Below are 15,230 nucleotides of genomic sequence, written 5' to 3' on the forward strand. Positions count from 1 at the left end.
GTGGCTCATTATGGATGATACATTTGGTGTCTTTAGACTGTCCAGTTACCCATTGACTTACTTTAAGATTCCTTTTTAAGCCAAAAGCTAGAACATAAATTTAATAAATTTGGGCCCTGATTCCTCAAGACTGACGTTTTGATGAACAACGCACTTGGGTAAGATGTGCCAAAATCATTAAGAAGCGTGCACCACTTGAATTTAGTGGCTCTTTCAGCCAGAAACTGCAGAACATCTGTTATAATTTAGATGGCATAAATTATGATGAATTTGCCGGCCATGCATCCTTTTCCAAAAAGCATGTGGAGCTGGCCGGGACTGGTATAAAAATGCCAAAACACTGGGGTAAAAATGCCATTTCAAGCAGTTTCATGCCAGAATTCGATTGAAAGCCGTTTAATTAATCTGCTTCCTATTATATTATACAAGTGCATTTAGCCATATCCCGTTGTTAGGTTCCAAAAGCTTCTATAACTATTGATAAAGGTGGAACATGGTACATTTTAGTTAGTAAATTTCGGATGGAACAGAGTTTACATTTATTTTGGTTTTTAAATCCAAATATAATGATTTAGCAATAGCACAAATGATTTAATCAATCTTGTTAATGGAAAGTGCTGACAATGCTACTAATTTGCATGGTGCAGCCGGTGAATTGTTGCATTGATTTTTTGATTTGTTGCACATTGTCAAGATCATTTACCCAGCTCATCCAAGGAAAAAAATGAAGACTGGAATATATATATATATATATATATATATATATATATATATATATATATATAAAATATATATATATATATATATATTATATATATTATAATATATTATTTTTATATATATATGTATGTATATATATATATATAAAATAAATATATATATATATATATATATATATATTATTATTATTATTATATATATTATAATATATTATTTTTATATATATATATATATATATATATATACCATTCTTCATTTTTTTCCTTGGACGGTATGTATAGAAGTATACCATCCAAAGGAAAAATGATTGGAAACTTATAAACTAGGGTAGCAATTAAGGAAAAAAGAAGTGAAATTTCAATCAGGAATTCTAATAAATGGTATTGTACGGTTCCATCAAGCGTCGCCCTTGAATAAAACGCACTAAAAGGGTTAAAGGCAAGTCTGCAGGAAGGAACAATGCATTCTGCAAGGTAACAGAAGATCCTCAGTGCAGCCCCTGCAAAATGAGCTTTCGCAGCACTCCACCTTTAACTCTTTAATTTCAAGTGTGGCAACCTCACACTTCCCACCGCCATCAGTACTTTGTTAGCAAAATTGACTACGACTATGTTGAAAATCTTATTAAAAAATTTTGGGAAAAACAATAAAAAAATAGTAATATTGAATACAATTTTTTTTAGGCATACACACGTTATATTATCTGGATTATCAACTATTACAAATGAGAATTTTGAAAAGGATTCTTTAAAAAAAAATAAATCTTAAAATAAATAAATAAATTAATGATATTGAATACAATTTGTTTTAGGCATACACACATTATATTACCTGGATTATCAACTATTACAAATCAGAATTTTTAAAACGTTTCTTTAAAAAAAAAAAAATATTAAAGAAAAAAAAAATCGCCATCCTTCCTACGAAAGCCATTCAGATCGTAGTGCCATGGCAAATAATACCAAGAAGAGTAAGGAGTGGGAAAAAAAAAAGGAGACGAGGGCAGAACAATATTTCCAACAAAGTAATAGCATTGTGCAGAATGAAAAAAAAAAAAGTGTGCAAAGGATTCTGGGTATGGTCATACATATTCATGAGTTTACATTGTGATGCGGTGAAATCAGGGACAAGCTGGGATCCTGTGCGAATATAATGTTACAGCTGACTATCTACAATGCATAAGACCATTTAAGACACAGAGAGGCGGAATTCTATAAATCCCAGTAAGAATTTTAGAATCCGGCGACTTGCGCAAGAAATAATTTGAAACATTTCCTAAAAAATAAAGAAAGAAAGAAATCCATAAATGATATTTCAATTTTTGTTCAAATTCAGAAGAAAATAAAAATCTATTTTATATCCACGTTCTTTTGCTGAGTAATTTCCTGCCATAATGAGAATTAGTTTAATAAGACCACAGGAATCTATAGAAATATATTTCAACATACCTTCTCTGAAGCCAGAAGATACAAAGCATTTTTTTTTCCTGCAGATCCGTTGGGAGGTGACAGCCGTAGGGAGCTCTATGTTTGTGAACAGGCAGCCAGGGAATGCTTAATCCACTGTCTGATTTCCTTGAAAATCTCAGTCTGTGGGTGACATAAGATGGGCTACATTATACATATCAACACTCTCTTGTTCTAGGCTTCTGGGTTTTTTACATTCCACATAGGAAAGAAAAAATTTAAAGTGAAACCTGCCACAATAACTTTAGTTTCTGTGATATGGATATCATTAGTAATGTTGCATGTTATTTTTTTTTTATAGTGGAAAATTTTTATAAAAATAAAAAAAATAGCATTAAAATATAATAGAAATGTGTTCCAGGTGGAGACTTTTTTAGCAAGTTGAAACCAGTGTAAGAAAATAGATGTACAACCTATATTTCTTTGCTGATTAGAACCAGATGATTGCAATTTTTTTTTGCTAAACGGCTATATTTTCCAATAGTAGAATTTTTACATATACATGGATATAGGCTTTACATCAGCAAAATGGATAAGAGCTGGGGGAGATTGTTCTTTGACTTCTTTGGTAGGGTTTTCCAGGCATGCTCTGTGATCTGTACGATCTGATACCCATATAACAAAGCAGTGAAAAACCTTTATTAAGAATGGTGTAGGTGACAGCGTATTGCACAGACAACTATACAGGGGGCGCACATTCCAGCAAGGAAGTAAACAGCAGTTTACAGTAAAAATCAATACATATTGTAATATACCCCAATATATAGTACCCTACTGGTGTAAACACAGTATTAAGTAGATCTACATGGGGAAGACCAGAAGGGCCAAAGGAGGTGTAAAGGCCAATGGTAACCATGAAATTAAGGGCACAATGGAATGAACTAATAAGCTCACCTATGTAGAAGCAAGGTTGGAGAGTGCTTGCAGGAATGGCATCCGCCCCAACATCTGTTTCGGCCCCCTTGATGAAGGCTTTCCAGCCGAAACGGATGTTGGGGCGGACGGCATTCCTGCAAACACGCTACGACCTTAGTTCTACATAGATAAGCTTATTAGTTCATTCCATTCTGAACTTAATTTCATGGTTACTATTGGGCTTTACACCTCCTTTGGCCTTTCTGGTCTTCCCTATGTAGATCAGTGTTTACACCGGTAGGGTGCTATGTATTGAGGTATATTACAACATGTATTGATTTTTGCTGTAAAGTGCTGTTTACTTCCTTGCTGGAATGTGCGCCACCTGTATGTTTGTCTGTGCAACACGTTGTCACCTACACCATTCTTAATAAAAGTTTTTCACTGCTTTGCTATATGGGTGTCAGATTGTATTTTTTCTCTGTTTATATTCTCATTCAGCGATTAGTCCCAGGTCCGTACTGCTTGCCTGTCACCTTGCAAGTATATATGCCTATATTGATATTCAACTACAATCATGCGATGGGTTTGGTTGTTGATGTTTATTGACTATGCTCTGTGATCTGTGCAGAGGTTATTGTGCAGGGAAGGGGTAAGAGATGAGTAGTGACCATCAACTGTTGTGAATAATGTGATTGTTTGAAATATAACCGTGTTATCATTATACACCTACACCGTGTGCAGAATTATTAGGCTATGTGCGCACGTTGCGTACATTCACTGCAGAATTTTCTGCAGCGATCTGAAGAGCACATGTGCGCTTTAAATCGCTGCAGAAATGTCCGTAGTGAAAAAAAAAAAAGCCGATTCCATGCGCTCTGCCTGCAGCTCCTGCCATAGACAGAGCAGGGGCTGCCGGCAAAGCGCACGGAAGAAGTGACATGTCACTTCTTAGAACGCAGCGCTTCGGCAGTAGCCGAAGCGCTGCGCTCTAAAACGCCACGTGCGCACGGCCCCTGCACAATCTCCATAGACTGTGCAGGGGACGCAGGACGCATGCAGTTACGCTGCGCTACAAAGCGCAGCGTAACTGCATGTATTTACGCAACGTGCGCACATAGCCTACGGCAAGTTGTATTTTAGAGGATTTTTTTTATTATTGATCAACTATGTTCTCAATCAACCTAAAAGACTTATAGGTTCTCTATGGGGTTCAGATCAGGTGAACAAGGGGGTCATGTCATTATTTTTTCATCTTTTAGACTTTTACTGGCCAGCCATGCTGTGGAGTAGTTGGATGCATGTGATGGAGCATTGTCCTGCATGAAAATCATGTTTTTCTTGAACGATACCGACTTCTTCCTGTACCACTGCTTGAAGAAGTTGTCTTCCAGAAACTGGCAGTAGGTCTGGGAGTTGAGCTTCACTCCATCCTCAACCCGAAAAGGTCCCACAAGTTCATCTTTAATGATACCAGCCCATACCAGTACCCCACCTCCACCTTGCTGGAGTCTGAGTCGGAGTGGAGCTCTCTGCCCTTTACTGATCCAGCCTCTAGCCCATCCATCTGGCCCAACAAAAGTCACTCTCATTTCATCAGTCCATAAAACCTTTGAAAAATCAGTCTTAAGATATTTCTTGGCCCAGTCTTGACGTTTTATCTTATGTTTCTTGTTCAAAGGTGGTGGTTTTTCAGCCTTCCTTACCTTGGCCATGTCCCTGAGTATGGCACACCTTGTGCTTTTTGATACTCCAGTAACGTTGCAGGTCTGAAATATGGCCAAACTGGTGGCAAATGGCATCTTGGCAGCTTCACGCTTGATTTTCTTCAATTCATGGGCAGTTATTTTACATCTTTTTTGTCCAACACGCTTCTTGCGACCCTGTTCGCTATTTGCCATGAAACGCTTGATTGTCCGGTGATCACACTTCAAAAGTTTGGAAATTTCAAGACTGCTGCATCCCTCTGCAAGACATCTCACAATTTTGGACTTTTCAGAGCCCGTCAAATCTCTCTTCTGACCCATTTTGCCAAAGGAAAGGAAGTTGCCTAATAATTAAGCACACCTTATATAGGGATGTCATTACACCACACCCCTCCTCATTACAGAGATGCACATCACCTGATTTACTTAATTGGTAGTTGGCTCTCAGCCTATACAGCTTGGAGTAGGACAACATGTATAAAAATTATCATGTGACCAAAATTCTCATTTGCCTAATAATTCTACACACAGTGTGTTCAATTATTAAAATATACAGAAAGGACAGCTATGTAAAATGTATATATACATAGAGGTGTGCTTTACATCAGCAAAATGGACAAGAGCTGGAGATTGTTCTTTGACTTCTTTGGTAGTGTTTTTCAGGCATGCTCTGTGATCTGTGCAGAGGTCATTCTGCAAGGAAGGGGTAAGAGATGAGTAGTGACCATCAACTGCTGTGAATAATGTGATTGTGTGAAATAAAACTGTGTTTTACTTTTACACCTATGCAATTATTAAATGGAACCAACCATCAGGATTTTCATATATAAAGCAAAGCCAGCACTACACTGGTGTTAGGATGCTGAATGTGACGCGCCCACGGGGCTTGGGGTTTTACTCATTACCGGGCCTGCGATGGTTTGGGTTGTCACAGTGGCCTGGCCCGGTTCCGTGGCCCCCCGAGGATGTCAATCAAAAGCATGTGATGCTCGTTCAAACTCACCTGTGGCAAGTAACAGGTGTGGGCATTATGAAGATAACACCTAAAGTAAAATAAAAAGGGGAGAAGTTGACTCAATGCTTGCATTGTGTGTCAGTGTGCGCCACACTAAACATTTAGAACAGAAAGAGGAGAAGAAAACTGTCTGAGAACTTGAGAACCAAAATTGTTGAAAAATATCCACAATCTAAAGGTTACAAGTAGTGTTGGGCGGACTCACAGATAACTGGGATAGGCGAGTCTAACCGGGTTAAAAAATCCCTCACAAAAAACGCCTGGAAGAGATCACCGAAATCTAGCCGAATGCTGGTCCCCATAGACTTATGTCTATGGGGCCAGAATCTAGAGCTTAAAAATGGTGTTAAAAGGGATAGAGGGATTGGAGCAAGCATGTTATAATTACCAAGTATCCCACAAGGCTGTAATGCTACATCCGGGGCCGCTCATTAACCTCATACATAAGTGCTGCTTCCCCCTCCCACTGGCAGTTCCTGCATCTCTGATTGGTTGCAGTCATACATGCCCCCACCCTGTGTGACAGCATGTCTGACTGCAACCAGAGGCGCTGTGTGTGCATCTCTAATGGTGTAAAAAATAAAAATGTTGGCATAAGGTCTCCCCATATTTTGATACCCAGCACAGAGAAAGCATATGGCTACAGGCTGCTGCCCCCAGCCGTGTTCTTATCTTGGTTGTGTATCAAAATAAAAGGTACTGCATGGGGCTTTTTTAAATTATTTAAATAAATAATTTAAAAAGCGACGTGCCATCTCCCCAATTTTGATATACAGCCATGATAAAGCTGACAGCTTGGAGCTGGTATTCTCAGGCTGGGGAGACGCTAGCTTATTGGACCCCCCCAGCCTAAAAATAGCAACTTGCAGTCATCCAGGATTGTCATATCCATTAGATGCGAAAATCAAGGAACTTTTCCCAGCTCATCCCAATTTCTCTGGTGCGGTGGCAACACCTTATTAGGCGCAAGTCTATAACTTTGCATTTGAGTGAATATACTTTCTTTTAGCGCTGTAGGAGTTAAGGGCTCTCTCCTATATGGCTGTCCTTTGTAGCCATAATCTTAGGTTCAGATTTTTTGTGAGCGCTCCCCTTCGCTATAAAAAGTCACGTGTCTTACCATCTTACACTGGTTATACAATCTCATTCTCATGCTGACTTCTTTGGAAGGAGCCTATCTCTGGAAGAAGCTGAGGAGTTGTGACTATTGACGCTGTGGTGTTTAGCAACATTGGAGGATTTTTCTTTTTGTGCCTACTTCCCCTCTATTTGTCTCCCCTACCTCATGTTCCATTATTGCAGCTGTGAGACTAGTGTTCTCGCAGTCCTTCTTACTAGCCAGGGTGATTCAGGGCAAGGAAGGGCTTAGGCATGTGGTGGCGACGGGGGGAAGGATCCATATAGGGACATTCGGTATTGCAGGGTACAGACTCAGGTGAGTTGCAGGAGGTGACCCCTCTCCTTTTTGCCAGGGCTTTACTTCTATACCATATCTGTTGTTACCTTTCTCTTCTCTCCATCGCTACAGGTCCCTAGTCTGACTAGAAGAAGCCCTAATTCTGACCCTGATTTGTCCCTGCCTGACTATGGAGGTTGGCAACCTAACAACGCAATGGCTGGCTATATTTCTGGATAGATGGTTGTCTGGGGTCCCAGCTCCTTGGTTAAGATTTTCTTACTGAGGCATTGCTATTGTTATTCCCTTCAGTTTGTGTGAATCCCATCCCAGTTATCTCCTTTTTTTCCCATTTAAATTGGGAAGGTTTCCACATATTTTGTTATTCTTTTTGGTTTCTTGTATTTCATTATTCCTGTACGACTTTGTTTGCATGTTCCTAGCCCTGTATCTCACCCTCTGCTTGTGTGCACTTCATTTATGTTTATTGCTGTTTTTGTCTGTCACTTGGTTTATAGCTTAGGGTGCATTTAAGGACACTCAGGGTCAGCTGTCAATGAGTGAAGGTGCCATTATATGATTTTAGGGTGCCAACTTCCACTGTCAGGCAGGGACAAATCAGGGTCAAGTCTAAGGCAAGTACTAGCCTATATTGGGACCTATGGATTTCTTTTTTTACTTTACTCCTGGTTTGTCCATCACCATGAGAGTGTTAGGGTCCCGTCACACGTAGCGACGTTCCAGTGATCCCACCAGCGATCCGACCTGGCAGGGATCGCTGGAACATCGCTACATGGTCGCTGGTATGCTGTCAATCAGGCAGATCTCACAGCGATCATAGATCAGCCACCAGCGACCCGTGTAACGACGCTGTGCTTGGTAGCAAGGGTACACATCGGTACACATCGGGTAACTATGCAAAGCGCTTTGCATAGTTACCCGATGTGTAACAAGTGAATATCAGCTCATCAAAACAGGGGAAATTCTTAGAGGACAGTCTGGACGGTGCTCACTGGATAGAGAATGCTGGAGACAATTAGTAGAAGGCGGATCCCGGCACAAAGACGTCCAAAAATTCCAGAAGTGTGTATAAAACTTCACATTTATTCAAAAAATAAAAACAGCATAAAAATAACTCCTCCGATCAACGCGTTTCAGATGCGATCGTCCTTAGTCATGATCATCATAGGATACAACTAGAAAGCATTTAAATAGTATGTAGCCAAAGGAAATGACAACTCCCAAATAAATTATGCAAATCACCATGATTTTATCCAAAGAAAAACACCAAGAAAGTATATGGATCCATTAATTCAAATTAGCATGATTTGTTCCAGAGAAAAACGCCAAGAAAGTATATAAATCCATTAATAAAAATACAATAAATCCGTTCTTTTGTTTAGTCCTGAGGGGAAAGATGTATTCATTTGAAAAATAAAGCTTCCTGAAAATGGATTAAACGAATTCTATCTCCACCTCTTTTGTTGTTATAAACTTTTTTTCAAAGCATGGACTTCAAGGTGATCACTATTACCCTGATGTACTAGTCTAACATGCTGAGAAACACTAGAGGGAGTACGAGTAGAAATATGTTTGGCATCATACAGATGCTCTGCGATTCTGGTGCGTAACTCACGACTTGTGCATCCAATATATTGGAGCTGGCAAGCTCTGCAAGTAATAGCATAAACAACAAAATCGTCTCCACAATTGAGAAAATGATCATTAGTGTAAACCTTGTTTGTAGCGGTGGCTGTAAGGCTATGTGCCCACGCTGCGGAAAATGCGCGGATTTTGCTGCGGATTTCTCGCGGAAAAGCCACGGATTTTCCAGAAATCTGCAGCACAGCTACTCCCCAGCCATTTCTATGGCATTTGGGAAATGCTGTGCCCACGCTACGGATTTTTCCGCAGTGGAAATCGTGCGGATTTTCGTGCGGAAAAATTTGCAGCATGTCAATTATTGTTGATTTTCGTGTGGATTTTGCCTATTCAATTGAATTAAAAAAAATCGCAAAATCCGCAACAAAATCCGCGTCAAATCCGCATCAAATCCGCGTCAAATCTGCATCAAATCCGCATTCCGGGGGAAAGCTGCGGATTTTGATGCAGAAAAATCCGCAGATACAGAGTCCCGTGGGCACATAGCCTAAAAGTTTTTTTATTTGACATAAAAGGACATAATCCACAAGCCTTGCTCCCACAATGGTAACAACCTGTGGTGGCAAGCCAACTACGATATGAAATTTTTTTTTAATTATTTTTTGTATAATCTGTAGGAGAAATAGAATTCGGTTACTCCATTTTCAGGATGCTTTATTTATTTTTCAAATGAATACATCTTTCCCCTCAGGACTAAACTCAAAGAACTGATTTATTGCATTTTTATTAATGGATTCATATACTTTCTTGGCGTTTTTCTCTGGAACAAATCATGCTGATTTGCATAATTTATTTGGGAGTCGTCATTTCCTTTGGCTACATACTATTTAAATGCTATCTAGTTGTATCCTAGGATGATCATGACTAAGGACGATCGCGTCTTAAACGCGCTGATCGGAGGAGTTATTTTTATGCTGTTTTTATTTTTTGAATAAATGTGAAGTTTTATACACACTTGGGGAATTTTTGGACGTCTTTGTGCCGGGATCCGCCTTCTACTAATTATCCAATGTGTACCCTGGCTACGTGTGCAGGGAGACGGCGTCTGGCAGCCTGTAACCGGCGTACGCTGGTAACCATGGTACACATTGGTTAACTAAGCAAAGCGCTTTGCATAGTTACCCGATGTGTACCATGGTCACAAAACCTGTGACGTTTCAGCGATCTCGCTAGCGATCTCGCTGTGTGTGACGGGGGCTTTAGAGTTCAGTTTAGTCTTAACACCCTGGAAAAGGCGATAACACTTCTTTGTTTAGATAGATGCTTGAGAGTTAGTGACACATTTAGGCTATGTGCGCACGTTGCATTTTTTCTTGCATTTTGGTTGCATTTTAAACTGTACTGTGTCAATGACAAAATGCATGCATTTTGCTTCCCCAGCAAATGAGAATCTATGAGAAGTCAAAATTTCCATCCGGACGTTGTTTTTTTTTTAAATAAGGATTAACGTTTGGAACACCATTCTAAGTCTGAACTGGGTGCAAAAAACATAAAAAAAACATCACTATATGGACATAAGGTATGCACACCAGTGACAATGCAAGGGGAATACAGGTAATAGCAGAAACTGCTGTGTGAATACTGTCATGAAAAATCCAATAGCTATATGTAAGAATAAAAATGTGAAAAATGGAACCTGCATTACTGCCATGAACATATGAATAAAGAGAAATTTAGCTATTGAATTGATCAAAGCAACAGAGCCCCAACACTACGCCAAAGTATTTCTCTACGTTGGGGTCCCTAGCTTGTGTGTGTCCTCTCATGCAGTTAAAAAAAACTTACCGTGTATGGGAAGCTGAGACCCAGGCTATATATGCGTATAATGAGGATTGGCAATAGGTGTGAGTGGGGAGGGTTCACAAACGAAAAACTACTACTGTTGGGGTTTTTTTTAGGCAGCGTTTTGTTTGACAAATATTTGTCAAAATTACTGCGTAAAAAAAGAAGCATGTCACTTTTGCTTTGCGTTTTCTGAACATTTTCCAACCATTAAAATGAATGAGGTGTGTCAAAACGCAACCAAAATGTTTAGCTGTGCATTTGCACTGCCGTTTGGTTGAATTTTGGATCCGTTCATATCAACAAAAACACAGGTCTCTCGGTCTCTCTCTCTCTCTCTGTCGCTCTCTCTCTGTCGGTCTCTCACTCTCTTTCTGTCGGTCTCGGTCGCTCTCTCTCCCCCTCTCCGCCCTCTCCCTCTCTCCTTCCTACTCACCGATCACCATTGCGGCGCGGCTGTCACAAAGTGCCAGCAGCTCATTAGGCTCTTCTCATAATCAGTGCTTCCCCCGCCCTCCAGCGCCTATGATTGGTTGCAGTCAGACATGCCCCCACGATGAGTGACAGCTGTCTCACTACAACTAATCACAGCCACCAGTGGGCGAGTCTATATTATTCAGTACAATAAATAAATAAACAATTTTAAAAAAACGTTGTGCGGTCGTCCCCCCCCAATTGATACCCAGCCAAGATAAAGCCTCTCAACTTCTGGCTGGTATTCTCAGACTGGGGAGGCCTATCAGTTTTAGGCTGCTTCCCAGCTTAAAAACATCAGCCAGCAGCCGCCTGGAATAATCCATTAGATGCGACAGTCCAGTGACCTTACCCATCTCATCCCGATTACCCTGGTGCAGTGGCAATCGGGGTAATAAGGAGTTAATGGCAGCCCATAGTTGCCATTAAGCCCTAGGTTAATCATGGCAGATGTCTATGAGATACTCCCCATGATTAATCTGTAAGTGAAAGTAAATAAACACATACACCCAAAAAATCTTTTATTTGGAATAAAAGACGAAAAAAGCCCCTCTTTCACCACTATATTTACCCCCAAACACACCTCCAGATCCGACATAATCCACACGAGGTCCCACGATGCTTCCAGCTCTGCTGCATGGGAAGCTCACAGCGCGCGCTATCGAATAGGACTGTAAGCTCCATGTAGCAACTGAACTGAGTCGCGCTATCAGCGATGACGTCACTCAGGTGATTTCCAGTCACAGCTGGAGTCCTCCACCTGTGTCAGAAAATCACCAGAGTGACTGAAGCGAGCCGCGCAATCAGCGGTGCCATCACTCAAGGGATTTCCGGTCATAGCTGAAGTCCTTAACCTGTGACCCCAAATCAGCACGTGACACAGAGACAGAGCCGCGCGATGAGAATGAACTCAGATGAAACTCTGACGTCACAGCTGCGGGGCCCCGCACTACTGCCTGTGTCACAGCACTGATGTCAGAGGTTCACCCGAGTTCATGACAGCATACAGAGACAGAGCCACGCGATGACAATGAACTCGGGTGAAACTCTGACGTCAGAGCTACAGGCCCCGCACAACTGCCTGTGTCGTGGCACTGACCTCGGAGGTTCACCCGAGTTCATTCTCATCGCGTGGCTCTGTCTCTGCTGTCATTGGGCAGTCATGCTATCTATTCTCTTTAATCTATTTTTTCTATCTATCCCTCTAACTAGCTATGGATTGTAGCTATCTATCAAATCCTATCCTATCATTTTATTTCTCCTTTAAAAAGGCTCTGTCCAAAACGCAGCCCAAATGCAGGGAAAACGCAGTGAAAACGCATCATGAACGCATGCGTTTTTACCGCGTTTTTTTTGTCAAACGCAGTGTTTACATTTGTCAAGAGTCTGCCAGAGGGTGCATTTTTGTTGTCAAACGAGAACGCAGTGTGCGGACATAGCCTTAAAGGTGTTTCAGTGGTATTTCCCTCACTATTGAGAATTGTGAACCTATGCAAATTACTGCTTGCAGAAATCCCAAAGAGAGTACAGAACTTGGCTCATGAGCTCATTTTTGTTTACCCTTTTGCCCCTTAAGGGTACTTTACATGCTGTGATATCAGTACCGATATCGCTAGCGAGCGTACCCGCCCTCGTCGGTTGTGCGTCACGGGCAAATCGCTGCCCGTGGTGCACAACATCGCTAACACCCGTCACACGGACTTACCTGCCCTGCGACGCTCTGGCTTTCTAAAGGGGCGGTTCGTGCGGCGTCACAGCGACGTCACACGACAGCCGTCCAATAGCAGAGGAGGGGCGGAGATGAGAGGCTGAAACATGCCACCCACCTCCTTCCTTCCTCATTGCCGGTGGACGGAGGTAAGGAGATGTTCGTCACTCCTGCGGTGTCACACATAGCGATGTATGATGCCGAGGAACAACATCGCTACTTACCAGACAACGATTTTTGGTGTTGGAACGACCTCTCCAAAACCAACGATTTTTGTCTCTTTTGCGATCGTTTAAGGTCACTTCAGCCTATCACACGCTGCGATGTCGCTAATGACGCTGGATGTGCGTCACAAACACCGTGACCCCGACGATATATCATTAGCGATGTTGCAGCGTGTAAAGCACCCTTTATGCCTGTACTTTTTAACCAATTATCTGGAGCAAATTGGTTTTCCAAACTTGACTTTAGATGGGCATATAACCTTATCTGCGCTTGTCAGGGTGATGAATGGAAGTAAGCATTCAATACACCTAATTCATTTTGAAAATTTGGTGATGCTGTTCATGTTAACCAAAGCTTTGGCGGTCTTTCAAAATTCCGTAAATGATATTTTTTTCTCTCTGGCGGGTAGATTTGTGGTAATTTACCTGGATGACATACTGATTTACTTGCACAATCAGGAGGAATATTGTGAGTATGTCAAACAGGTTCTTCGTGACAACCATTTATATGCTAAAATAGAGAAATCTCAATTTAAAGTACAGCAGGTCGAGTTCTTAGAACATTTGGTTTCTGCATCGGGGTTTCGGATGGACTCCGCTAAAGTACAAGTAGTTCTTCAGTGGGTTCAACAAAGTAACCTGAAAGCGTTGCAAAGATTTCTTAAATTTGCTAATTTTTTATCGAAAGTTCATTAAAAACTTCTCGCTTATAGACAAGCCTTTAACTGACATGCCTAAAAAGTAAACAGATTTTTCTTCTTAGTCAGCCAAAGCACAAATGCTCTTGTGATGCCCTGGACTAGTCAGGTCGTCACAGGGTACTGCACAATCTTTCTCTCCCAGTGCAGGACTCAACTCCCATGGTTCTGGGTCCCCATCTTGCAGTACTGCCTCTACCAGCATTCACAAATCCTAGTTACACTTCACACCACACCTGTCAGGCACACCAGTGGGCTGCTTAAGCTGGAATAGGGCCGCCCACCTAGGGGTCAGGCAGGGAGGTGACAAGTCATTTAGCTCCAGGGGAGCGAAGAGAGTAGTTGGCTCCAGGGGAGCAAAGAGAACATTGCTAGCCCTCGAGCTGTGAGAAGCTCAAGGAAGCTGGGAGTTGAAGCTCCTAGGGGAAAGGAGACTAGGTCGCAGACGTTGATCTGGACCCGGAGGAGTAGGAAACCCAGTCGCGGGAGATTGTGACTGGGTGCTTGGCTAGTCTTGGAGGATAGCCAACAGCCACAGTTCAATAGCCGGGCTGGGACCGAAGTCACGTCGGGGTACACGGACCCTAGGTCGGGGAGAAGCTTCAGGCAACACAGCAATTAACCTGCGGGGGACAGGGCCTATATGGACTGTTCCCACAAAGCTCAGAGATCGGGGGCACTAGCGCAAAGAATGGGATAGGGCTTTCCATGCAAAGCAGCCCATTGAAATCCCAAGCGTGAGCTCCTGAGCACAAGCTCCTCTTGCTACTCATAGCAGGGAGTGGGGCCCGGAAAGCTCCAAGCTGATGGGCCACAAAGGACACTCTAAACTACTGTGCCAGGAGGTAGGCCACAGACCATCCGGCAGTGCTGCGGGGGACGGGACCCGGACGAGCTCCCCTCGGAAGACAGCGGCATTCAGAGTCTTGGTTTACTACGTTGTCAGTGTCTGCTTTCTTCTGAGTGAGTACATGATTAACCCCTTCAACCAGCGAGCCTGCACTCCCCCTGCAATCCATCCCACCATTCAGGGTCCCGGGGTCTTTCCCTATCTGTGGAGGTTAACGTCATCTAGCTGCCCCACTCCATCACCCCAGGTACTACCAACGGCAGCGGCAGTACTCCTTATTACCGCACTACAGGGGTGGCGTCACAAACTATATCTCCTCTGTAAATAGTCCCCTTCTTCATTTGAGTGTGGCCCCTAGCCCCCGGGTCCGGAGACGATCGAGCCACGAGTAATCACCCCCGGATCTGAGCGGTTCGACCGCTGTAGGGGCAGCACACTCTTTCGGCTCATTCTCCAAGGACCTTGTTCTCAGTCAACCTGAGGTTGATTTGCCTTTTTTTTCAATGTTGACGCTTCCTCATTTGGGCTGGGAGCTGTCCTTTAGCAGGAAAAAAAAGTGGGTATCTACATCCTTGTGCTTTTTACTCCTAGAAGTTCACTCGAGCAGAATATAAATATGACATACAGTCATGGCTGAAAATGTTGACACCCTTCAAATTGTTCAAAAAAATTAA

At 42.2% G+C, this 15,230-nt stretch overlaps 1 protein-coding gene across 1 annotated transcript in view; it reads right to left on the bottom strand.

Moving 5' to 3' along the window:
* TLK1 (tousled like kinase 1) overlaps window positions 1-2,257 on the bottom strand; it is a 523,998-nt gene extending 521,741 nt beyond the window's left edge. The window contains exon 1 of the mRNA XM_075317318.1: window positions 2,169-2,257. The gene's annotated coding sequence lies outside the window, so the exon portion shown is untranslated. The remainder of the gene's footprint in view (window positions 1-2,168) is intronic.
* Window positions 2,258-15,230: the final 12,973 nt, after the last annotated feature.

The sequence above is a fragment of the Anomaloglossus baeobatrachus genome, chromosome 7 (genome assembly GCF_048569485.1).
Source record: "Anomaloglossus baeobatrachus isolate aAnoBae1 chromosome 7, aAnoBae1.hap1, whole genome shotgun sequence".
Lineage (NCBI taxonomy): Eukaryota > Metazoa > Chordata > Amphibia > Anura > Aromobatidae > Anomaloglossus > Anomaloglossus baeobatrachus.